Raw genomic sequence first — 26,131 nt, 5'->3', positions numbered from 1 at the left:
CTGAGCAGCCAAGGCCACAGAAATCTTAGCGACCCGTCCAGTGCCACCAGATCACTTGCAGGTGGAGTCCAGACTGGAGCAGACTGGAGACAGATGCTCCTGGGACACTGGACCTCAGCACCAGCTGTCTGCTTTTTCTCTCATTAGATCCTTCTTTTCTCGTTCCTTTTTGGCTTCCCTCTTAAGCTTCATTGATTCTCTGCTCCTGCCCATGAGTTGGGGCCAGCATGTGTTGGTCTAGGGGGCAAAGGATCTACAGCTCCCGTTAACTAGCTTGGGGAGCTTATGTTATTCCTTTGAATAGTGAGATATTATTAGCTAAACTCATCTTGAATACAACAATATTATTTCATCCCCAAATAGCTTTTGTCTTTGTAGAAATAATATTCTCAAGTATAAAGTTTTACATTTTGGGTGGGTGTTGTGGTGTGGTGGGTTAAGCTTCCCCTTGACACTCATATTGGAGTGTGTGGGAGCAAGTTCCGTCTCCACTTCTGATCCAGCCATTACTGGTGAATAGCAGGGTTCTTGTCTTCATGCAAGAAAGAATTCAGGTGTGAGACAGAGTAGTGGAAAGTAAAGTAACAAAGTTTATTAGGGAAAGGACATCCGTAAGGACGGATGGGCACCTCTCCAGACAGGACCTGAGAGAGAGTGCCCAGTCGCTCGGACTGGGGTGGGGGGCAAGGTTACATGGGTGAGTGGAGAGATTACATCTGGGTAGGCAGGCGGGCGACTCAGCAGAGAGGCAGAGAGTTGAGCGCACCTTCTGGTTGAGGCCGGGGGTTTTTAAGGAGATGGGTCTTTGTCTTCACACATCTCCTCCTGAAACAAAGGATTTTATGGATTTAAATATTAAGAAATTCCTACTTGAGTTTTCCCCTGAAGGTATCAGGAGGAAGCCTAGCTGGCACCGTCTTAACCCAGGGATCCAGAGCAGGTCCAGAGCAGGGTATTTGAAATGCAGATACTGGGCTGCATCTGGAAGATTGTCAGGCAGAAGGGGTGGGGACCCCCACCTGGCAGGTTATTGGGTAGAAGGGGCAGGGCAGGAGCAAACACTGGGCTGCCCCTGAAACATTATCGGGATGACTTTGAGATGCAGATGCATATGCTGGACATAGATGTCTTTTCTTTAGGCCTTTATGTCACACACACATAAGCTCACATCTGACTTCCCACCTAACACAGCTTCCTGCTAATGCACCTGGGAGGTAGCAGACGATGGCTGAAACTCTTGGGTCCCCGGCCACGCGGGTGGGGAGATCTGGATGGAATTTTATGCACCTGGCTTTGGCCTGGTTCAGTCTTGGCTGTGTGGGCATTTGGGGGGGGGGGGTGAAGCAACAGAGGGAAGACCTCCCTCTGTCCGTCTTGCTGTTTCTGTCACACTACCTTTTAAATAAATTAATTAAAATTGAAAAAAATTTTTTAATTTTTCAGTGTTTGGCATTTTTCTAAACCAAACACTGGATGTTTCTAAAGAAAAGTGACAGGCATCTGTCCAAAGCTGTTCTCTCAACTGTCAACTGTCCATTTATTCACTTGTTCATTGATATTTTTATTTGACAATCATTTGCTTCGAAGTTATGTTGAGTATAGCTTTGGGCTTCATAGTGAATATTGTGGAGGAGATTACAAAACTTTCTTTTTCCTTGGATGAAAAAAAGTTAAATATTTAATATTTTAAAAAATTTAAAATTTATTAATATTAAGACAACTTAAATCTTTAGGGTTAATATAAGTGTCTTTCAGCAATTGAATCTGGTTGATTTTTCCAATGGAAGCATCTCGAATTGGTCTCATGAAAACAAGTGTCACTTGGAACGACCAGCTATTACTCATATATAGTTGAATATTGTCTTCACACACATGGAAATGTGTTCTCTTGTGCATATCTATGTAAAAAACCTTCCTCAGTTCAGCCAATCTCCCAGTTGTCCTGGGAGGGTTCTTTCTAGAAATGTCTTGAGTAAGAAAGGATCAATGTTCAGCCTTTACCAGGCTATGCGATAGACTGGAATCAACATCAGAGGCAATGGTTGTGAAAGCTAAAGCTTTCTTTTTGAGAAAAACTTATGAACGAATTTTTGAATGATTTTGCAAACAAATGAAAAACCAAACCCAAAAACGTGTCCATAAAATAACCTGTATAAAAAAATGTACCTTCCAGCATTATCTTTACCAAAAGTTGGAAACAGCCCAGCCGTCACTATGGGATGGGTAGATAAACAAAATGTGGCACATTCATAGAACAGGATGGTATTTACCGATAAAAAGGAGTGAGGTACTAACACGTACAACCAGTACAACCACATGGGCGAACCTGGAAGCCTTTATGCTCAATGAGAGAAGCCAGACACACAAGGCCGCGGACTGTGTCATTCCATGTATGAAATGCACAGAATAGGTTAATCAGTGGACAAGAAGCAGACTATTGGAGAGACTAGGCAGTGATTGCTAATGGTAAGGTGTTTCTTTCAGGGTGACGGAAAGATCCTAGAATCAGTAGAGATGGTTGCACAATGTTATGAATATGCTAGAAAAATCCATTGGGTTGTATCGTTTAAGATGGTGATTTTTTTATGTCATATGAATTATAATAATAATAAAGACAACAAAATGCAACAGCAGCAGCGACAACAACAAACTTGAAATGAGAGCACATGAAGTGTCAGGTGAGGGACCTCAGTGGCCTCCTGGTCCCGGGGGATGCTCGCCCCCTGCTCTGGGTGAAGGGGAGGAGCCTGAGAGACTGCCCAGCTACTCACAAGGAAGCAGGAACCCCGGTGAATCCCAGCAGACTGTGGTCGGTGGGGGCACCTGAGGCCGCTTAGCCATGTCTCTCTCCAGCCTCATGTGGGTCTTACAGGAGCAACACTTCCTGCTTATTCTTGAAGACTTCGCTCAGCCCTGCCACCCACTGTCCCTCACCTTACAAAGACTGGGGCCCTTGAAAGTGGCCACCACCGAATCAGAGCTGAATGAAATGAACAAAATAGAATGCATGGGGGAGCAGACACCAGAGAGGCTAGAGGTAGTGGACAGGAAAGTTCTGGATGTGGGAGGCACCTATTGCCGCCTGCATGGCCTCCCTTCCTTCTCCAGGGGTGTGAGAGTGAGGCTACCTGTCCCCACATTGGGACTGTGGACTTCCCATCTCCCGGAGACCCTTCCCATGGTACAGGGCTGCTTCCCTGGTTGGGTGTGTTGGGTTCTATGAGCTAAGGGGGCCTTGACTTTTCTTCCTGCCAACTCTTCTGTTCCTGGTTCTTCCAAGTCCATCCCTCCTGTAACTGCAGCCTTCACCCTCTGTAGCTCTGTGGGATTGGAAGCCAAAAGCAATGGTTGTAAATGGCCTCTTGTAATAAGACCTACTCTGGGGCTCCCCAAGCACAGGGTTATGAATGCATCGCAGTGGTGCTTCCAATCATTGATCTCTCCCACACTTGGGGCCACTTAGGGCCCCTGGTACCTGATGCGGCTGGCAGCAGGCTTGTCTAGGGGACCTCAGAGGGCAGACCTAGCAAAGTGAGGCCCTCAGCTTCCCAGGTGGTGAGCACAGTAAGCCACATCAGCATTCAGGCTCCTCTGCCAATGTGTCGTGCACTGCCAGTGGGAGTTCAGACATCTGCAGCAGCCAGGGGTGGGCACAGCCACTCCCACTGCTGACAGGTGGCTGATGACCTGGGGAGTGTGGGACCAGGACTGGATTCAGGGTGGGTAGGGGCTCCTCAGGGCACCGGTCCACATGATAGTCCCCAATTTCTTTCTTCATAGGGCTGAGACTTCTGTTGCATTTTGGCTGATGGGCCATTTTGACAGGATTCAAGGATCTCGTAGGATGATTCTTTTAATAACACGTGAGCCTTTTGGAAATTAGAGCCTCATGTGTTCCTGTAAAGTTCTATGAAATTCAACATCAGTATGCATCATTTTGACAAAGTTTACTCTGTTATGCTCTAGAGAAAGGAAGAACTGTAACAAAATGTGAAAAATGTACAGCTCTACCAAAATGACCAATTTCTGTGCATGCCCCAATGTCAAAAAGGATGTGAGGAAGGAACATTCCAGACTTTTTGGCCCCCACGTAGTCTTCTCTTCTGCAAAATAAATGTAATAATTCATAAGTAACCCAGGCTAATGTTCAAGGAGGACTTTCTTCTCCTCGCCATGCCCTAAAACAACCAGCAGGTTCTTTTTATGTCTTATAAACAAAAGGTTCAGAATTTCAAGGTACAGACATCTGGTGGCAGTCTTCTTCAACAAAGTCCCTTTTATTTTGTGTACAGGACAACACGAATGAATCCTGGAGATCGCTCTGCTGCTTTCTCACGCTTCCAGGGTGGAGCTGTCCATTCTTTGTTTCACAAGCTGGAGCTGTGCACATTTTCTTCCCGTGTCCCAGAGCTTGGGAGGCTGCCACACAGCCACCCACAGTCTAGTTCCAGGTACAGATGGCTAGTTCCCCGGATCCCTTCCAGGCAGGGTGACCGCCTCCCTCCTTTGTACTCAGGCCAACCTATAGCAATGGATACTGATGTAAAGGCACTGCTTTCTTGTCTGGGACTCCTCAGAGCCAAGAGCAGGTAAAACTCACGGCACAGGGAAAACAGACCACAGCCTGTGAGTACTTCTCACCCCTCCCTTTGTTTTATGATTGTCAGTGATCACTTGGGAATGGAATGGCCCAGGACTCAAGGTATTGGGCATTCGCTGATGTAAGATCCAGCCTTTTGCAGACAAAGAGAAAATTGTTACATGGCCAAAGGAGAGGGAACCTTGGCCTTGAGGGCACACACAGACAAGGAAGGTTTCGGTAGCAGATGCTCTTGCCCAGGACAACACTATGGGGCATTGTGAGGTTAAAAATGTGGCTGTTGTGTGTTGGGCAGGGAGGGAAGAGACCTGCCCTTCTCTGTGTGTCCTCTCTTTCCCGGGTGGAAGCCAGAGGGGAGGGGTGGTTAAACCACAACCAGGAACCCGTGGTCCCATCTAAAAATGGTTTCCTTGTCTGTGGGCTAGTTGAGCAAGTGACTTCTGCAGTGAAAAGGAAGTTACGATTATCACAGTGTGGAATCAGTGGACATAGAGCATCCATCCTGCAGTGTGCAACATGTGGACCCTCACATAGATGTAGCCAGAAGCAGCCCCTGTCATGGTGGTGCCAACGCCAGGAGTAAGTCTAGAAATGACTTTCTGGGTCGTGTTCTTAGACTGGTCTCTGTAACCTCATCATTATCGGAAGCTGACATTACTGGCAGGGTGCCATGACAGGAGCTTGGGTGTGGGGAATTTTTTTGATGGAGTCCAGTAAGAATTTCCCAAAATGAAAGTTTCCCAGCCTCAGGGCCAGGGTTTACTCTTAAAACTTGGTCCTTCATAGGATGGAATTCTTGTTATTGTTCCAACTTAGCCAGGAGCTGAGTTTGTTATCACCATTTTGTCATGATGCAAAATTATTTAAACAATTATTTATTTGAGAAGCAGAGAGGCAGAGAGCAAGAGAGTCCTTGTTTGCTGGTTCCCTCCCAAATGCGTGCAACAGCAACACCAATTTATTTTGGTACAAAAATTTTTGAAAACCATGTGTAGTATTTTAAAAACAACCACTTGGGTGACAGGAACTGAACTACTTGAGTCATCACCACTGCCTCTCAGGGCGCCACCCATCAGCCGGAAGCGGAAGTCAGGAGTTGGAGCTGGGTTATCAAAGGCAGGTCTTCTGATGAGAGACACAGGCCTGTTGCTCAAAATCCAAGTAAAAAATTCCCCTTGGGGGTAGCCAGGAAACCTTTGCCTTGTGTCTGCCAGCTCTTAGCTGGTGGCGATGTTTGGAACTTGATATTTAACACTGCATTGCATGAGTACAGCCTGTACCCACACCTGGGCATGTGGGTAGTGTGGGGGCTGCCAAGTGAATCTCCACTTCTTGCTGTCCCGTTTGGTTGATTGTGAGAAACCAACGCTCACAAGAGCATGATGAGTGAACTGTGATGCATCCATGTGAGCCATGTGTGCCGGCACTGAGCAGTGACATGAGAAAGTAGGGTGGACAGCCTCCTGCCAACTGACAAGTGATGGTCACGGTGGGACAAAGGTCCAGCGTCGAGGCAGTAGTGTCCGTGTCTGATTGCTTGCACACTCCCTAATTTCTGATTTCTCCAGTCTCTCCCATGAATGGACCTCCTAGTGCTGGTTACTGCTGGCCTGATGCTGACTCACACATGAGCAGCAAGCATTTTTCCTTTTCCTTTCCTGCCAGGTGTTGTTCCAGTGTCAGCCCCTCGTCCATGTGAGTCAGATCTGATGGGTAAAGCCAATTACAGTGGTTGTCTTCTCTGCACAGTGACTCACAGAGCATTAGCCAGATGACCCATTTCCAGCTAATAGATGGTGAGGGTTCATCTGCTGGGGGGCTTTTTTCCACTTTGAAGAAGAGATGCACAAGTGGAAAATGGCCCATGCCCTTGGATCCTCGGTGTGTGGGGATGTGGTGCTTGGAGCTGAGACAGCTTTCTTGGTACTGCAGACACATCTTAGCCAAGAGAGGTCAGCAGAGAGGAGGAATGAGAGGGAACATGGGCCCTGCTACTGCTGCTGTTGAATTAACCACTCCTGGAGCTGCCCCAACCAGGACTTTTGTTGTAGGAGAGAATCAATCCCCTTCTGTCTAGAATTTGTTAGAAAGCGTTTATTACTGCTGGTCTCCCCTTTGTTTCCCTTAAGAAGGAAAAAGGATTGATATGATAAGTCCAGAGATCTTCCAGCCCTAACAGTGATCAGGTTTGTCTGAAGTCTGGGAGGAAGGATCGGGGTGAGGCAGAGGGATCCCTACCATGAATTCTCAGGGAAGAGCCCATCTCAAGTCACAGAGCACAGTAAAATCAGGAAAAGCCAGCCATTGTAGACAGTGGCTGGGAATCACGGAATAGGACAAGACAGGAAAATTGGGATGCATCATTTGCTTGCCTGCAGCCAGAGCTCATGGTATGTATTTAGTGCATAGTCTTCTCTGTGCCAAGCAGAGCTGGTAGATCGGCATGGATGGTGGACAAGCATTGACTACTAAGCACAGATGGTAGATTAGCAAAGGGTACTAGAACATGGATACTGAATTAGCAAAGGGTAACGGAACATGGATGGTGGATCAGCAGTGGGTACTAGAACATGGATGGTGGATCAGCAGTGGGTACTGGAGCACAGATGGTAGATTAGTACAGAGCAGTGGAGGGCCAGCAGCCTTGGCCATCCCCCTCCTGCAGGCTTCTAGGCCTTGCCTGCTGTTCTACATGCTCTCTCTATCCTAACAGAACTCCACTTCTTTTTCTTCCAGTTGTCCTTTGATGATTTTGTTAATCCACATTTTAGTTTGCAGTTTTTACTGCCTAGTAGTGCAATTCCCCAAACTTTCTGAATATCTCGATTCTTGGGAAACAGGTTTAAGTTAGTCACAAAATATAGTGAATACATATGAAATGTGTAGTTTTCTAGCATTTTTGAGTCAACATTGCCATCTAGTGGCAAAATCAGTGCTAAACTTGTGACTTGAAATTGATTTTATATTCCATGTCAAGGATCTTCCAGTAGTAGAACAAGAGACCTTAATGACGGTTCACTTAAAAATATATATATATATAGGAGAGGCAGAAAGATACAAAGAATCCCCATGTGCTGGTTCACTCCCCATAGGCATACAGGGAAACCTGAGCTGGGTGCTCAAGCTGGATCTCTTAGGAGGGTGGCAGGGACCCAACCATTGAGCCATCACTGCTGCCCACTAGGGTCTGCATTAGCAGGAGGCTTCAGCCATGAACTGGAACTGGAGCCGTGGCTCAAACCCAGGAACTCCAAAATGGGATGTGATTTTATGCCCACCTCCATCCCCCGTGCGCCAACGCATTTTCCACTTCTGTCTGCTTCAACCACTGCCATCCTATTGTCGATTTCGCGGCCTTGCGTTTAACCGAGTTCCATGCTGCTGGGTTACACCTGAGCCAGGTTGTGATGGTTGGGAGGAGCTGGGAGGAGCCTGGCCGCGGTTTGCATGGTGCGGTGCGTGGAGTCCACGGCCTCGGCAACCGGCCTTCCGCCCCCTGCCAGGGCTTGGGGGCATTGCAGCGTCCTCACTAAAGGGGGACTGCCAGTCCACCTCACCCAGCTACTGAGTAAACTGAGGCAGCTACGCCCTCCGCTGCCTCTCTGGCTCTTTTCAGTGACTCTAGAGGGGATGAGGAGGAAGTCATGCCAGCAATGGAGGAAGGCCTTTCAGGGATCCGTGAAAGGGGACATTAGGCCCTGGACGAGACTGCCATCCCTTGGGTGGCCCAGTCTAGGGTCTGTAGGCCAGAGCTGGGAGAGGTGAGGGAGGAAGGGGTGCTGCCGCCAGCAGCATCCTGATTGAAGCCACAGTGGCTGTTCCCCTGCCTGCTGAAACCACAGGAGCTTAAGGAAGTTAGGATAAACGGAGGAGGTGATGGTATGTAGAACTTCCCTGGTGAGCAATGCAGGAAGGAGAGATTTTTGAGGACTCCTGCAAAACCCGGGAGTCAGGCCTGGAGAGGTTCCCCCCTGGAACCTTGGGGGGCCGAGGGGCCTTCTGTCGCAGCAGCATACTTGTTGAGTGAGACCAGGCACAACTACTGTGTCGTGATGATGAAGATTTCTCTAACCTGTGTGGATCTCCTTACTAGGGCTCCGCCCGCTGATCAAGTCTTCGCGAGTTCTCATTTCCCGGAAGCACAGCACGTGTGCTGTTAGTGCTGCCCGCGGTGGGGGAGATGGGCACTGCACGAGGCTAAGGAACCTGCCCCGGCTGGGAAGGAAGACTTGGAATTCCACCCAGGTTGACCTGGCTTCCAGCCACTCCCTTGCATGTGAGCCACACTGCCTCCATGGAAGCCATGTCCTGTCTGTGCAGAAACAGGAGACTCTTAAACCTGGTGAGCCTTCCGGGAACACACTGTGTGCCCTGGTTTTGAAGACCGGGTAGGAGTTCAGAGGCAGCCAGGAGGGGAGCAGAAAGAAGGCAAGTCCTTGCCCAGGAGATGGCAGATGGAAGATTTCAGGTTCAAAAGATCTTTGAGTAGCTGATGTGGTGGAGCCCAGAGTTCAAGGAGAAGATGAAATGAAATGGAGTGAGAAAGCAGATGAACTCGGCCTGTGGCAAAGGGGCTTGAGAAGGCAGAAGCACCCATGTTTCTCATGTGCAAGGTGCGCTCCCTTGGCAGTGTGGCCGCTAAGCTCTGAGCAGGGGTGCAAGCCGGCTTTGGAAGCACCAGCACACTTCGGTAGAATCTCTTAGGGATTTGGCTATCCCTGTGTCTTCATAGAATGTAGTCTGTGCACAGGTTAGGCCCTGCTGAAACAGGAAACTAGGACGGTTGGGTATAAAAGACCTGCTTGGTGATACTGACTCTTTGTGAAACCAACAGTGAGTGTGTCTGAAGCAGGGTGTTGATAGATGGGACAGGGCAAGGCACTCTGCTCAGTGGAATGACATTCTTGGAAATGCATGTTTGAATGCTCTAGGGTCATAAGTGGGCTAGGCAGTTAGTGGCCTTTCTGAAAGTTTCTGGCATGGCACAGATGGATGGAAAAGGCATTTACTCAAATGTTAGAGGAATATCCCTGTACTTTCCTTGAAAGTAGAATTCTGCAGTAGAATGCCAAGCACACACAGTAATTCCAGTGCAAAGAGAACCTTAAAAATTGCAGTCCTAACAGCTGTGCGTCTATGGCCTCTCCTCCCAAGTACTGGCCCTTTGCACCTCCCCCCTGCTGTGTGCCCTAAGAGTTCACTCTCCTCTGCCATTTGGCCATACAACTGTAGGGAAGCAAGAAATGGAGAACTGGTCCCTGAGAGGCATTTGTTCAATTGCCAAACATCCTCTGAGCGTCTCTGTGGTCTTGGGCGTTGTGCTGGCCAGTGGGTGTTGAATGTTGATGAGCTTGACCTCAAGGCAGCTCCAATTTGGCTCACCTCCATGAAGATCTGTTGTAGTGTCTTCTGCTTTGTTTCTCAATGCTTCTCAGCTGTACCCTGTGTAAAGTCGCAGGCTGTGAGGTGTGAGAGAGGCTGATACGGGGTCTGGGCTCTGCCCTTACGACTGTTGTGTCCTAGTCTACATCTATCAAGTGGAAATAATCATATTGACTTGGTAGAGTCAGTGGAATGATATTTGGTAACATTTATGGAAGCCTTACTCTGATCCAGGTCCTATGCTAAGAATTCCAGGTCACCAATGGCATAAACTTCACAAGGTACTCTGAGAAATCATCATCCCCATGTTACTTATTTATGTGTTGATCGATTGATTGATTTAGGAGAGAGTGAGGGGAGAGGGAGGAGAAGGAGAGAAAGAGATCCTGGTCACCAGCCCACCCCCCAAATGCAGGAACTCAATCCAGGTCCCCCATGAGAGCGGCAGGGACCCAATCCTTTGAGCCATCCCAGGGTCCCTGCGTCCTGGTCCTGGAATTGAACTCAGGTATGTCTGTGTAGGATGCAGGTGTCCTGCTTTAGTGAAGCCTGCCTGTCTTGTCCCTGTTTCACAGAGGAGGAAGCTGGGGCAGGAACATGAAGACATTGTGCACATCACAGTGGGTAGCCAAATGTGTGTGGCAGTCTGGCTTCAGAGCCACGTGCTAGCCTCTTGGGTCCACATGTTGCCCAGCACTGCTGTCGACTCAGCTAGGTGACTCAGGCTGCGGAGCCCAGTGAAAAATGAAAATGTCAGGCTTGTTGCTCAAAATCCAAGGAAAAACTTCCCCTTGGAGGTGATCAACCAGGAAATGTTTGACTGTGTCTGCCAGCTCTCTCTCAGCTGCTGGTGATGTTTTGAACTTGATATTTAACACAGCCTGTACCTGCACCTGGGCATATGTGTGGTGCGGGGGCTGCTGAGTGAATCCCTGCTTCTCACCATCATGTCCCAAGTCTCCTGCCAGGGCCACCACCAAGGCCGGTGCACCCTTGATTGTGGATCAGGGTAAGTGAGAAGGTGGCTTCACAGTGCCCTGCCCACCCTGGCTGCCAGGGTCATATCTCCTGCGCTCAGGCATCTGTGGGGCTGAGCGCCACCTCTGCCTCTCTTTGTGGACTTGACCCTGCTGGGAGGGCAGCAGCTGTGACTGGGCTGGGAGTGAGGACAGGGAACCCGGACTGGGTCCAGAATATCAGATTTGGGGCAGCAGTGTGCGAAGCCATCCCGAGGAGGTGCCTGAAAGGACTATGCATGAACACAGACCCCACCTTCCTGTGTAGGTGCAAAGCTGACCTGAGGATGAAGTTCAGATCAGTAAGAACCATATGCCCAGGGCAGGGAAGGGCCCCTGAAGCCTGCTGTGAATGGAGGGATGAATCCTTTTCCTTCTCTTCTATAGGCACAAGGGGATCTTGGGGAGGGCGTAGCTCAGCTTCTAACAGGTGTCGAGATTTCCCTCACTACTGCATACCTAAAGCAAAGCAGGCGCTTTGGACCAAGACGGTTGTAAACTAGTACCAGACGTGGTTCTTTGATGTCTGTGGTGAGGAGCAATAGCCACAAAATGCCCCTGGAAGGACTGCCCATGGGGATGGTTTCCCTTGAGGACTTAAACCTCCTATGACCACAGGGTGGACCTGGCCAAATGCTAGGAACATGGCCTGGGTTTCCACTGACAGAGACCACATTTACATTTTATGTGGAGATAACAATATTTTCCACATGTGTCCAAAGCAACCCAAATCCTCCATCATGTGGGACAGGATCAGGACTCGGAGTCAATCGAGTGGGGACAGCAGGTGCAGTGAACGAAGGAAGCTGGGGTCGCTGAGTTCTCCTGGCCATCCTCTTGCAAGGCTTCTATCAAAGAATTAAATCAGTTTCAGCAGCCACTGGCAGGGACCCTGGGGACTGGGTTGGTAAGGGCAATGAGATGCAGTACCACTGTCTGTGGGCTCTCCACATAAAGTTGCATAAACTGCATGATTTTTCTGGGCAACCTTAAGCTGTCTGCAGGGTTGTGGTATATGGTGTAGATGGTATTCATTGATTCTAGGGTCTTTAGATTCCTTATGGTGAGTGGACTCAGGAAGGCAAGGATTGTGCCTAACCTCATGTTCCTTGTAGTACTTAAAAAGTTATTTCATGTATGAGGCAGAGAAGCAAAGAGAAAGACTTGAGTGCCCATTACTGGTCCATTCTCCAATGCCCATGATAACAAGAGTTGAAGGAAGAGCCAGGATTTCAAGCCAGGTCTCCCAAACAGGTGGCAGGAACCCAGCGTCTTGAGCCATCCCCACTGCCTCCCAGAGCTGGGAGTTGAGCCCATCCACTCCGATGTGGGAGGCAGTCATCTTAAAGTATGGGCTGGACACATGTTCTCCCCTGCCCTCCACCATCAACGCGGTACTTTTAAAACTGGGATATCTTGAAATCACTAGGATGCCAAGTAGATTCATGCTTTGAGGTGCTGAGTGCCACTAGTAATGGTAATTTCATAGGAAATCAGGGGTGGGAGTTTCTGGGATTTAGAAGAGAGAACGGTCTACACTAAACCACCAGGTTTTCTTCGGTGGGGAAAAAAGGGGGATCAGAGTGGGGTGATTCTCTTCTGCTTTTGGAGGTTGGGGGTCTAGCACACTGGAGGAGGGTCAGTGCTTGGTCTGCATGAGTCTCGCACTCCTGCTTTTATTCTCAACGCATTTCCTTATTCCTTATGTTTCCTGTCCCTGGCTGTCATCTGGATAACTTACCTGACATTCACTTGAATTGTCTGTTGTCTGTCGCTCCCCCGTCACTGATAGCTTCGTAGCAGCAGGGACTATGTGTTTTCGCCTCTCCTATGCTGCCAGCACACTGACCACAGCAGTGGCAGTAGCCAACATTTTAGCTTTTGAATGTTTGCCTGCCAAGCACCTGACAGTGTTCCAAAGCACTTGACATTTATGTTACTTGATCTTCACCACAACCTTTGGTGATAAGTAATTTTTTGAATCTTCATTTTACTAAAGAGAAACTGAAGCTTATAAAAATGAAAGCAGATTTCCCTAAAGTCAAAGAACTGGAACATGGGAGAGCTGTGATACAAAGCCAGGTCCCATTGCGCCATCATTTGTACCTCGCCACTACCGCCTGGTCAGATTGTTCCTGGGGAGCAGAAACCCCAACTGTCTCGGTTCTCGCTGTCCCCTCTGCCCCTCAAGTACCTAGTAGATCCTCAATATTTTTTGAGTCGATTTATAATCAGCCTTAAGGACGATGCTCCTGGCAGAAGCAAGGTAGTAGCCATCAAGGATGGCAACAGGCAGAGGCAGGCAGGAAGTGGGACCTGTTCTTCCCAAGGATAATACACTTATCATCATCTTCTCTCTGCACTCTCTCACCTACAGGTGTGCTGCCTGGGGGAGGGGCTGCCCTGGATTCACAGAGGTTGGCTTTAGCAGAGGCTTCTAGGACAGATGTACTGATCCATCCAATAGCTAATTCCTTTGATGTGCAGCTGAGTCAGTGGTGTGGATGGAGCCAGTCCATGTCCCCTCAGCCATCAGCATCCTGGATCTCATCACAGCCCCAACACATGGTTTGACTCAAGAGCCACGAGGACTCCATTGACTATTCATTGTCGTTTGTATGCAGTTTTCTCTGGGGACCAGTCAGTGATTTATTCTTCTGTTGTCGTATAGAAATACTCCAAGCTGTGGTGTGTGTGTGTGTGTGTGTGTGTGTATCTGTCTGTCTGTCTACCTGTTCAATTACGATTGCCAGGCCCAGAAAGCACTGGAATCAGCCTTCAAAACTTAATCTAAGACATCCAGTTTCCTTTGTTCTCTCTCATTGCCACCCAACTTTTAAGTTGTAAGAATCCAAAAGCAGGTTAGAAAAAGAACACTGTGTGTGTGCATGTGTGCAGGTGTGGAGTGGGAGTTGGAGGTACAGCACCAGAGCAGGTTTCAAATGTCAAAATGCCAAGGTGTTGCTGCAGTTGGGACTGTTAAGCTTTGCAACCCATTAACGCACACAGTGGGGGATCATTGACCCTTTGCACACATGGAAGTCACTTAACAATGTGGGACACAAAGACTGGCTCAGGAATGAGTTTGCTCCCCACAGTTGAGGGAAATGCATAGAATAAAAGAGGCCTTCATCTGTGGGCACCTGAGAACCAGGCTCCTGCCTGTCTTCCTGGGGAGTTGGTTGTAGGATCAAGGTGTTATACAAGCCCTTGAAATTGAACAAAGATATAGAATTGCTGCTTAACAATCAAGTTTGGATGAATGTAGAGGATGCCTTGGGCCTTCTTCATGCTTTCACGCAGCAAGGGAGGTGGGGAGTAATGTAAATCCCACTTGGCAGCTGAATATCCCTATTTTGTTATCTTTATTCCCTTAAAGTGAGATTGTGAATCTTTATTTCAATACACATAAAAATGGAAATGCCCTTCATAATTTTGAGTTTCTAACAGTGTTTTTGTCCTACAAATTACTTTTTTATTTTTAATTCTAAAAGTTCTGTGATCCAGCATGGGAAGTGGGATACACAGCAGACTGATAGAATGGCAAATGCCCTAAACAGCACTCTGGCCTCAGAATCAGCCCTTAAGGCATTCAGATCTGGCTAAAAAGCCCATGAGAGTTTCTCAGGCATGGAAAGCCAAGATACTGTGGCAAAAAATGACCTAAATGAAAGATCTCTGTGAGTGAGAGCCCAGTGGAAAGAATGAGCCATCAAAGAAGGAGGTACCTTTCTCTGAAGGGAGGAGAGAACTTCCATTTTGATTATGGCCTTTTCTTAATAAGGTCAGAGTTTGTGAACTCAAGAGGTTTCCAAAGCCTTGGCAGCTCATGATAAGAGCTCGGGTGATTACTGACGTCATAAATAAGAGTGTCAATTGTTAGATCAGCAATGGGAGTCACTGTGCACTTACTCCCCATGTAGGATCTCTGTCCTTAACGTTTGTACTATGAGAATTAATGGTAAAGCTAGTCTTCAAACAGTACTTTATACTTTGTGTGTCTGTGTGGGTGCAAACTGTTGGAATCTTTACTTAGTATAGAGTTGATATTCTGTATATAAAGGTAATTAAAAATCTTAATGAAGAATGGGATGGGAGAGGGAGTGGGAAATGGGATGGTTTGTGGTGGGAGGGTGGTTATGGGGGAAAAACTGCTGTAATCCAAGAGTTGTACTTTTGAAATTTATATTTATTAAATAAAAGTTTTCTAAAAAAAATTCTAAAGTTCTGGTCCCTTGGTGGTTCTGCTTCCTTTGTTATCTTTTGCTGTGTAACTTAGCACTTGAAAGAATCAACATTTTAGTGTCTGTAAGTGCTGAGTTTGGATTAGCTGGGTCCTTTGGTTCAGGTCTCCCCTAAGGCTGCAGACATCTCAAAGCTTGGTTAGGGGAGGGTTTACTTCCAAACCTACTCATGTGGAAGCCAGTTCCTTGTGGGCTGTGGGCTGAGGGCTGTGGTTTCGTTGCTGGCCATATGGGCCTGTCCTTAGGGCAGCTCACTGTAGGAAAACCAGCACAGTCTTTCAGAACCAAATATCAGAAGTGCTATACCCATAGTCTTGCCATTTTCTCTTTGTTAGGAAAAAAGTCATTTTAAAGTGTAGCACACACTCAAGGGATTATACAAAGATGTGAATACCAGGAGGTAGGGATCATTACAAGTCATTTAAAAAACTGTCCAACACGCTTGGCAAGAGATGGTGCTGGAACAGTGACAGTGGAGGTGATGACAAGTGGTGATAAAACGCACAAAAGAATCTTGGAACTATAATCATTCAAATCCATGATCACTTCTGTTACGGGAGACTTCAGATACCTTGTATAATAACTCTGGGTTTCATTTTTTGATTGTCAATAGAACGTCTGATTACCACTACTCTAAAAGTAGCTGAAATATAAAGAGTTTAAAGTAGGCAAAGTTTCCATAGCTCGTTAGTGATGGTGATAGATTAAAAACTATTCAGAGGCCGGCACCGTGGCTCAATAGGCTAATCCTCCACCTAGTGGCGCCAGCACACTAGGTTCTAGTCCTGGTTGGGGCACCGGATTCTGTCCCGGTTGCTCATCTTCCAGGCCAGCTCTCTGCTATGGCCAGGGAGTGCAGTGGAGGATGGTCCAAGTGCTTGGGCCCTGCACCCCATGGGAGACCAGGATAAGCACCTGGCTCCTGCCTTCGGATCGGCGTGGTGTGCTGGCTGCGGCGGCCATTGGAGGGTGAACCAACGACAAAGGAAGACCTTTCTCTCTGTCTCTCTCACTGTCCACTCTGTCTGTCAAAAAAAAAAAAAAGGCAAAAAAAACTATTCAGACCTTGGCATTCTGATTCTACTACCCATTGCTCTTAATCCCTGAAGCACACCAGAAAGGCTAACATTGCTAAAAGTATTCTAAAAATATGCAGCATGCTGTGCAGGTACAAGTGTGGCATGGTCACCAGTTTGGACACAAGAATATAGTTGGTTTAGTTTTGAGAAGATGATGTTGATGTTGGTTTTCCTGTGTTGGAAAACTGAGCAGTGCTGACAAAATATGGAACCCGTCTGTCTGTCCATGTTTCTCCCTGGGGGTGGGAGCAGAAACAAATTCCTGCCATAGCCTATTTCTACACAGAAGGGCAGCTCCTTAGAGTAAAGCCAAATGGACTTTGACTTAGAGCTTAATAACGGGCTGGAGAAGAAAGGATGGCTTGGGAACAGATGGAGACTGACTCACCAGGAGCTGGTTCTGATTTTAACCAAGAAGCTGCATGGCTCTGACAAGGCCAGGGTGGCCTCACAGGACACTGCAGCAGAATCGGGCCTGGATCTAAATGAAATGTACCACGAGTTGGGGAGTCCAGGATGGAAGCCCTGGCATTGGGCAGTGTGTGCCGAAGCAGGTGAGTTGGTAAAGTCACGCTATTAGAATAGTGCTTAGCTACTGGAATCAGTAGCAGCCGTTCTAATATGAATAGAAAGTTCCAGTTTTCTTGTGAGTGGTTTTTGCTTGGTAGTTCCATTTCCCTCCTTTGATTTTGTGTAAGACCAGATCAACATTCCAGAGCTGTTTCTCAGTGCCATATACCTGAGTGCTGCTTTTTTTTTGTAGTGTAGCAGCCTTCATTTTATTGAATGTTTCGATCATTTATATTGAATGTAAGTGGAAGTATGACCGGTTTTAAACAGACCATTTTTCTTCTTTTTTTGGATTGTACCAAGGATTCCTTTACCCCATTTCTGCCTTCTTGTGGATTCATTGAACATTTTTAAGCATCTGTCTCCACCTTTGGCTCACTGAGTATTCCTCTGTTTCATATTTTCAGTAATTATTCTAGTAATAACAATATGCATTTTAAACTCACCCCAGTCAACTTTCAAATAATATTATGCAGCTTCACATACAATACACAAATCTTTCAACAATATGCTTTTATCTCTCCCATCTTTCATGTCATTATTATAAATTTTATCACTGCATATATCAAGGACCTCATAATACATTGTTATTTCTGTTTACCTAGTCAATTATCTTTAAATAAATTAAACAATGAGAAACAAGAGTTCTTATTTACTCACATGTTTACTCATTCATTTGTGTGTATTCAGATTTCCATCTGGTGTTATCTTCCTTCAGCCTGAACAGCATCCTTTAGCTTTTCTCATTGTGCAACTTCGATGTTGATGAATTTTCTTAGATTTAATGTTCCCCCCCCCCAAAATCCTTTCTTTTGATTTCATTTTTAAAAGAAAATTTCACCAGGTGTAAAATTCTAGGTTGACATTGCGTATTTCTTATTATAAAAAACATGTCACAAATTTATCATCCTACCCATTTTTAAGTCTATAGATAGTTCATTTAAAATTTTTATTTATTTGGCAGGGGCAGTGAAAGAGAGAGAGAGAGAGAGGGAGAGAAACTAACTGGTGTTCACATGGGAAGCCAGCATCACAGAGGGCAGCCTAACCTGCTGCACCGCAATGCTGGCCTCTCTAGTTTTTACTTCTATGAATTTCACTACCTTGTGTATCTCATATGAGCATTTCTTACAGTATTTGTCCTTCTGTGACTGATTATTTCACTTAGCATAATGCCATTCAAGGTTCACTTGTAGCATGTGATAGGATTTCTATCCTTTTTAGGGCTGTATAGTATGCACATACCACATTTCATTTATCCATTCATCCATTGATGGGTATTTGGGTTGCTTTTATCTTTTGCTGATTGTGCTTAGTGTTCCTATTAACACAGGTGCATATGTATCTTTTTGAGACCCATCTTCCAATTATTTGGTACATGTACTCAGAATTACTGACTCTGGCAGTAGTTCTTTCTCATACCATTCCATGGCAGTGGCACCACGTGACAACTTAACCAGAAGTTCACCAGGTTACCAGTGTCTCCACATCTCTGCTAACGCTAGGTGTTTCCTGGTTTGGTTTTCTCCAAAGGAGTTCAGGTGATAGCTCACTGTGGTATTGATCTGCATTTCCCCGATGATCAATGATGCTGAACATCTTTTTTTATAAGCTTGTTGGCCATTTGTATACCATCTTCGTTGGAGAGATGGATGTTCGAGTTCTTTGCCAATTTTTAAACAGTTTTTGATTTTTTGTTGTTGTTGATTTGTGGTTATTCTTTATATTAATCCCTTCCATGATTTGCAATGTTTTGAGCTTTTAAATTTTATTTGAAAGAGAGAGACACATATCTTCCATCCTCTGGTTCACTCCTCATATACCTTCACATCTGGGGAACTGCATAAAACTGCGGACAGGAGACTGGAACTCAGTCTGGGTCACCCCCATGGGTTGCAGGGACTCAAGCATTTGGGCCATCAATTACTGTCTCCAGGGTGCACAATTTGTGTCCTTTGATGAACAAAAGTTTTTAAATTTGATGTGGTCCTGTTTGTCTATTTTTGCTTATGTTGCCTGTGAACACTTATTTTTTTAAATGTTTTTCTGTATTTTACGTGTCTTCCTTTCCTCAATCTGTTTTTTTTTTTTTTTAATTTGACAGATAGAGTTATAGACAGTGAGAGGGAGAGACAGAGAGAAAGGTCTTCCTTCCGTTGGTTCACTCCCCAAATGGCTGCTTCGGCTGGCGTTGTGCCGATCTGAAGTCAGGAACCAGGTGCTTCCTCCTGGTCTCCCATGTGGGTGCAGGGACCCAAGCACCTGGGCCATCCTCCACTGCCTTCCCAGGCCACAGCAGAGAGCTGGACTGGAAGAGGAGCAACCGGGACTAGAACCTGGCGCCCCTGTGGGATGCTGGTGCTGCAGGCGGAGGATTAACCTAGTATGCCACGGCGCCGGCCCTGCCTCAGTCTGTTTTTAAATATTTTCTCTATTACTGGATTTAAGCAACTTGATTATGTTATTTAGTGTAGTTTTCTTTGTATTTTTCCTGTGTTGGGTTTGATGAGCTTCTTATGTGTGTTTATAATTACCATTGATTATAGAATATTTTCAGCTATTATTTCTTCAAATATTTTCCCATCCTCCTCCTCTGTTTTGTTTATATTAAAGTTTATACTGTTGTGGCACAGACCCCTGAAGTTCTGTTAAATTTTTTTTCATCAGTTTTTCTCTCTGCCTTATTTTGAATATCCACCATGATCTTTGAATTCACTGATTTTTTTCGTTCTTCAGTTTCTAATTCACTATTTAGTAAATTAGTGATATTTTAATTTTTTAATATCTAGTGATATTTTAATTTTGGGTATATTTTATCACTGTTCCTGTTGATTAATTTTTTTGTTATGGTCCATAGCTTCTTCTCATATATAGTCATTTGGATCAGGTGTAGAACAGGCACATGTGTTTAAATCTTAAAAAAAAAAGTTTTTAAGGGCAGATGTGGAATGGTCTTTGTAGTCATTTAAAATATATTTATTTATTTATTTGTTTGTTTGAAAGGTAGAGTGAGAAGAAAGGGAGAGAGATACCTTCCATCTGCTCATTCACTCCCCAGATAGTCACCATAGTCAGGGCTGGGCCAGGCCAAAGCCAGGGTCCAGAACTCCACCTGACTCTCCCACGTAGGTGGCAGGGAGGTAAGTACTTGTGCCATCACCTGCTGCATTCCCAGGAGCATTAGCAGGAAGCTGAATTGGAAGGTGAGCAGCTGGGACTTGAACCAGCTCTCTGATACGGGATGCACACAGCAGTGGCTTAACTCTCTGTGCCACAGCGCCAGCCCTGGAGTAGTCATTATGCTAGGGCTATGTTAACTCACTTATTAGGTGGGCTCTTCTGTGGTCTCCATTGACTGTGCCATGTATCCATCCGACCAGCAGCTCCATGGCCACGCCTGGGGGTAACTCAAACTTTGCTTGGCCCAGTGTGAGTGCTAGGAATTGTCTGGCTTCCAACTCCTCCATTCATTCTCTTTTCTCAGAAGCGATCTTTCCTTCACTGTTCTCCACTTCTTGCTCAGTCACACTCTGCAAGTGCGTACTAATATTCAGTCATAGATCCTAGGGTTTCCCTATGTAGATGTCTGGAACTTTCTCTGGATAGCTCCATCTCCTCGGGTTATCCTGGCATGCAACTCATAGCCACCATGGCCTATTGAGCCTCACCTCTGTCCGCTGCACTCCGTAAGTCTGCACTTGGGGTTTCCCTTCCTTGCTCAGCAGTTCAGAAGTTGCCTGTAAGCAAAAAGCCTGGAAAATCAAAAGATGAACTGTGTTTATTTCCTTCCTCACTGGGATCACAGTTCTTGGTTGCCTGTTGTTCAGTCCCTGAGAACAGTTATTTCCTATATTTTTTTTCTGCTTCCTAGGTGTTTACAGAGAAAGGATAACTCCAGTCCTTGCTACTGTACCCTTAGATCCAGACTAATTTTTCTCCTGACTGTATTGAAAACTCTGTTCTTGTAGGCTCTGTGCACCTGTAGCACAGGAGTGTGGTGACGGAAGGCACTTCACATAGAATTTTGAGATGAGCTGAGTTAATGAATGAAGGCGGGAATTGACAATTTTTTCTTCAGAAATAACATTGGTGATATTTAACAACTATCACATAAGTAAATCTTTCCTGGGCATTGGGAAAAATAGTTTTGGCATATAAGCAGTTCTAGAATATGAGGTAATAATTCAGGAGTTGATAATTTTTGATGATTTTGTGAACTTTCATGAGGGTACTTCAAGAGTTTATAGAAAATGGAATTAAAAGATAAGTTTATTTTGGTGTAAAAAATTTTGAAATACTTGCCACACAAGGGGTTTTCAGAAAGCTTGTGAAAAATACACCTTAAAAAATATTTAACAAAATATTAAGATTTCTGTTCTATCAATTTCATAATCTTTCAGACCACTGAAGTTTAAATAACCTTGTTGCAGTAGGATATTAAGTTTTTCAAATGCCAATGGGAAAATATTTTAAAGATTTATTTATTTGAAAGAATTACACAGAGAGAGGAGAGGCAGAGAGAGAGAGAGACAGAGACAGAGACAGAGAGAGAGGTCTTCTATCCGATGGTTTGTTCCCCAGTTGGCCACAAAGGCTGGAGCTGTGCCCATCCGAAGCCAGGAGCCAGGAGCTTCCTCCTGGTCTCCCATGTGGGTGCAGGGGCACAAGGACTCGGGTCATCTTCCACTGCTTTCCCAGGCAATAGCAGAGACATGGATCAGAAGTGGAGCAGCCGGGTCCTCAACAGGCGCCCATATGGGATGCTGGCGCTTCAGGCCAAGGCATTAACCTGCTGCACCACAGCGCTGGCTCCAGCCAATGGGAAAATTTAATGTTTATGTTCTTTTTTTCTAAACTATCTATTCACCCCAAATAATCTCACTTGAAGCCATGTAATCTCGTCACAGCACACTCAAGACAGTCCAAGGCTCCTCTCGCTTGCTCTACATTCCTCCTCATGCAGTAGTAAGCTCTTAGTAAGTCTCTGTTTTCATCTCCTGCCATTGTGCCCTGTTCTGCTCAGTCTGAACAGCATTTACCTCCATCCTCAGAATGGATGAAGCCAGAACTGATTGCCCACCCTATCACACAGCCTTCCAGCTTCCACGAAGTCTCCTGGTGGCCCCCTGCTCCTCACACGCCTCCCCCTTTCTCTCTCCACTGCTCTGTCTTTGTGTCTTTCTGTCTCCCTGGGAGTTATGCGGGTGACTTTGCAGATTTTTTCAGCCCTGACTCACCCTCTTACCCACTTGCCCTTCTGTTTGTAATGAAAACTTTTACTGCAGCTCAATGGCAGCTGTCCTAATGTACAAAGCCAGGAAGGAGTCCAAAGGTTACTTCCCAAACAAAGGGATCTTCTGAGCATAGCAAAGTTAGAAGCCCCAGGACACGCACTGAGTGGGAGTGAGGCTGCTCCAGGGCCTGGGCCTGCCAGCAATCTGTTTCTCTTAAGCTCTTCTGATGGCCGCCTCCACTTGATTACAGCAGTTCCCAGGGCCTGGAGGAGTGAAACCAAAGAGGTTTTCATTAATTTGCCTTTTCCCCCTGAAGGTTCCAGGCTTGCTGTTTGAAAGGACGCTGGGTACCACCATGAGCCAACTATTTGGTGGAGAAACTGTCCACTGAGAGTCCAGCCTCACAAATGTCAAATGCTGCTCACTCCCACTTTGGCTCTGCTGAGGGTGTGTAGTCCTTCTTGTCTTTTGTTTCCATTTGAGAATCTCTGCTTCCACTGGTAGCTCAGGGGACTGTTACTTGCTGTTTGAAATCTAACCCTGGAGCACAACAAGTATGACTAATCCCACTTACTGGAATTTCAGTGTTTTCATCAAGGCTGCAGTGTGCATCTCCAATTTCATATAATAAGGGCAACGTACCAACTGGCAAACTGCTCCTTCTCTTTTTGGTTGATGTGCACTGAGACATCTACTCTGCTGTGATAAAAAGAGAAGTTTCATCATAGTGATCTTTGCACTTGGAAAGAAAACCACCTCCAAGGGTACTTAAAGAGAGGCATTCAGGACGCGGATACCCAGCTAAGATGCTCACTCGGTGATGCACTTGACAGTTCCTCTTTTGGATGAACTTTTCATCTTCAGTAGACAAGGATGTTAGGTTATCTATAGGTGGGAGGAAGGGTGTGTACACTGGCTAGAACCATTCCACACACAAACACACACACACACTCACACACACACTCACACACTCACACACACACTCATGCCCTAGCAATGACGCAGTGAAGCAATCCTTGGGATGACCATTGCAGGACGAGAGAGTGTCAGCTAACCCAAACACAGCTACCCTTTATCACTTCCTGCGTCAGTGGCGTTCCAAATACAGATTGATCCAAAGCTGTTGGGGGAAGTTCGGATGAGGAAGCTCTGGAGGAATTGGGTTGGGACTGACTCACCAGGCTGTTCTTTTGAGACAAGGCCCGATTTGCTTAAAGGGAGTATAGATGCTCATTTGGAATAGCCTCTTAAACTCAAAGCAAACAGTCAGAGAAGACAGAAAAAGTAGATCCCAGTTCCATTCTCAGAATGTTCCATTCCCAGAACTTCCCGTTCAGTGGTTCAGTGTGTTTACTTTTGTTTGCATTTTATTCTGGGCCCAGTCATGACTGGCAACCTCTGGCCTCAATTGCCAGTTTGTAACGGGCAACAAGAAGATTATTCTGGATTCTTGGACCATCTATGTGGAGTCTTCTGGATTTGGCATGTAGAGGCAAAACTTTTTGCCCTTTTGTTTTGTTTTGTTTTGAAATCAATCCTAAGTCTGCTTCTTTGATCCCTCATGCACTGATACACTTGTGGGTCAACTGATAATCAGTCCACTGGAATCTTTTCTTGGAAAAGAGACATCCAGGACGTGAGTTCATATGAGAAAAAAACCCTGAAAAACTGCTTGAAAATCCGTTTTCTCCAGACCACTGAGTCATATCTTAGGGATCCACACCTCCATTCTTAGATAAGCCTCATCTTTGATTTTAAAAGCAGCCGAATTTGAGAACATCTGAGTTATACTGATGGGGAATATTGATCAACTGGCTTTGGATACTAATTGAAACTGACTTTCTGGCCGGTGCCGTGGCTCAATAGGCTAATCCTCTGCCTTGCAGCACCAGCACACCGGGTTCTAGTCCTGGTCGGGGCGCCAGATTCTGTCCCGGTTGCCCCTCTTCCAGGCCAGCTCTCTGCTGTGGTCAGGGAGTGCAGTGGAGGATGGCCCAAGTCGTTGGGCCCTGCACCCCATGGGAGACCAGGAGAAGCACCTGGCTCCTGGCTCCTGCCATCGGATCAGCGTGGTACACCGGCCGCAGCACGCTGGCCGTGGCGGCCATTGGAGGGTGAACCAACGGCAAAGGAAGACCTTTCTCTCTGTCTCTCTCTCTCACTGTCCACTCTGCCTGTCAAAAAAAAAAAAAAAGAAAGAAACTGACTTTCCAATAGAGAAATCACATTCATTAGATCAAGCTATTAAAATGATTCGTTTTGAGGCCAGTGTTGTGGCATAGTGGGTAAAGCTGTCACCTGAGACAACTGGCATCCAGGATGGGCACTGATTTGAGTCCTGGCTGTTGCACGTCCAATCCAGCTCTCTGCTATGGCCTGGGTAAGCAGTGGAAGATGCCCCAAGTGCTTGGGCCCCTACACTCCCGTGGGAGACCCAGAAGAAGCTCCTGGCTCCTGGCTTTTGCCTAGCCCAGGCCCAGCCATTGCAGCCATTTGGGGAGTTAATCAGTGGATAGAAGACCTCTCTTTGTCCTTCCTCTTTATAACTCTGCCTTTCAAATAAATAAGATAAATGTTAAAAACTATTTATTTCAGGGGCTGGCATTGTGGCATAGTTGGTAAAGCTGGCACCTGTGATACTGGCATCCCATCTGGGTACCGGTTTGAGTCCCATCTGCTGTACTTCTGATCCTGTGCCCCGCTAATGGCCCCGGGAAAAGCAACAGAAGGTGATCTAAGGGTTTGGACCCCTTCCACCCACGTGGGAAACTTGGATGGAGCTCCTGAATTCTGACTTCAGCCTGGCACAGTGCTGGCCATTGCAGCCATCTGGTGAGTGAACCAGTAGATGGAAGATCTCTCTGTCTTTTGTCTCTCCCCCTCTCTATTTAAATCTGACTTTGAAAATAAATAAATAAATCTTAAAAAAATCTATTCATTTCACCATTCTATGATTGGGCATTGTCTCTCATCAGCAGGTATTTAGTAATGACCATGACATCTGTTGAGTGGGGCAAGAGAGATCTTTAACACCCAAAGTAAAGGAAAGCTTCCTGAGTCAGCCTAAGGTAAATCCTGAAGCATGAGCGGATCTGAATAGGTGGTGGAGATGGCGACAGAGCATTGCAGGGGAGGAGGACAGAATGAAGAAGTGATGAAGATGGGGGCTAGGATCCCCTGCTCACAGGGCAGCGTGAAGCATTTGTAGCAGAAATAACAGCTTGCACAGAGTGGATTGGGGTTGTAAGATGCCAGCAACTGCTACAACTTTGTGTGTGTGTGTGGACGATGGCATTTTGTTTTGGTAAGGTGTGCAGAAGTTGAGGAAGCAGGGCTGATGCAGTAGGTGGAGTGGGGGAGGGGACTTGATCTTGGGGAGCAGCTGGGGAGCTGGGGAAGGAGAGCCCTGGGAAGTAGGTATGGAAGTAGCCTACATGAAAACTCCTGCCTGTGCAGATTGTTTAGAAATTCTGTGTGGGGAGAAACAATATCTCCGAGAAGAAGGTATACCGTGGCTGTCTCCACAGTGGTACAACAGTGTCTTTGATCAAACTGGGTGCTTGTTTAAATGGTCAGCAACAAGATTCAGACATAGAATTGGCAAGATTTTTGGGTCTGTCCATGGGCGCAACGTTTTTTTATAGAAAGCTTTTATTTAATAAATATAAATTTCATAAGTACAACTTTTGGATTATAGCAGTTCTTCCCCCCATACCCACCCTCCCACCCCAAAACCATCCCACCTCCTACTCCCTCTCCCATCCCATTCTTCATTAAGATTTGTTTTTAATTATCATTATATACAGAAGATCAACTCTATACTAAGATTTCAACAGTTTGGGTGCAACTTTTTACCTTGAGTTATGGTTTAGTTTGTTGTTCATGTAGCAAATACACAGGCATCCAGGTATTTGATATTTTGACTAACCAGGGAAGACAATTTGGTATGATTTTTAAATATTAAGACATCTTTGAATCATTATTTTTCCCATATATATGTATATAT

General features: G+C 46.1%; 1 protein-coding gene across 4 annotated transcripts in view; it reads left to right on the top strand.

Annotated features, from left to right (window-relative positions):
* The window catches only part of LOC127487323 (uncharacterized), a 177,369-nt gene that overhangs the window by 7,616 nt on the left and 143,622 nt on the right, over positions 1-26,131 (top strand). Inside the window, exons 1-2 of one of the 4 annotated variants that reach the window (XR_011383061.1) lie at positions 1,366-4,451; positions 13,376-24,957. The gene's annotated coding sequence lies outside the window, so the exon portion shown is untranslated. Of the gene's footprint in view, positions 1-1,365; positions 24,958-26,131 lie in introns of those variants that run through there. The other 3 variants (XR_011383059.1, XR_011383060.1, XR_011383058.1) reach the window with 3 other exon arrangements.

The sequence above is a fragment of the Oryctolagus cuniculus genome, chromosome 16, assembly GCF_964237555.1.
Source record: "Oryctolagus cuniculus chromosome 16, mOryCun1.1, whole genome shotgun sequence".
Taxonomy (NCBI): domain Eukaryota; kingdom Metazoa; phylum Chordata; class Mammalia; order Lagomorpha; family Leporidae; genus Oryctolagus; species Oryctolagus cuniculus.
Note: the sequence above shows the minus strand (reverse complement) of the source record. Positions and strands in the feature narration are given on the sequence as shown.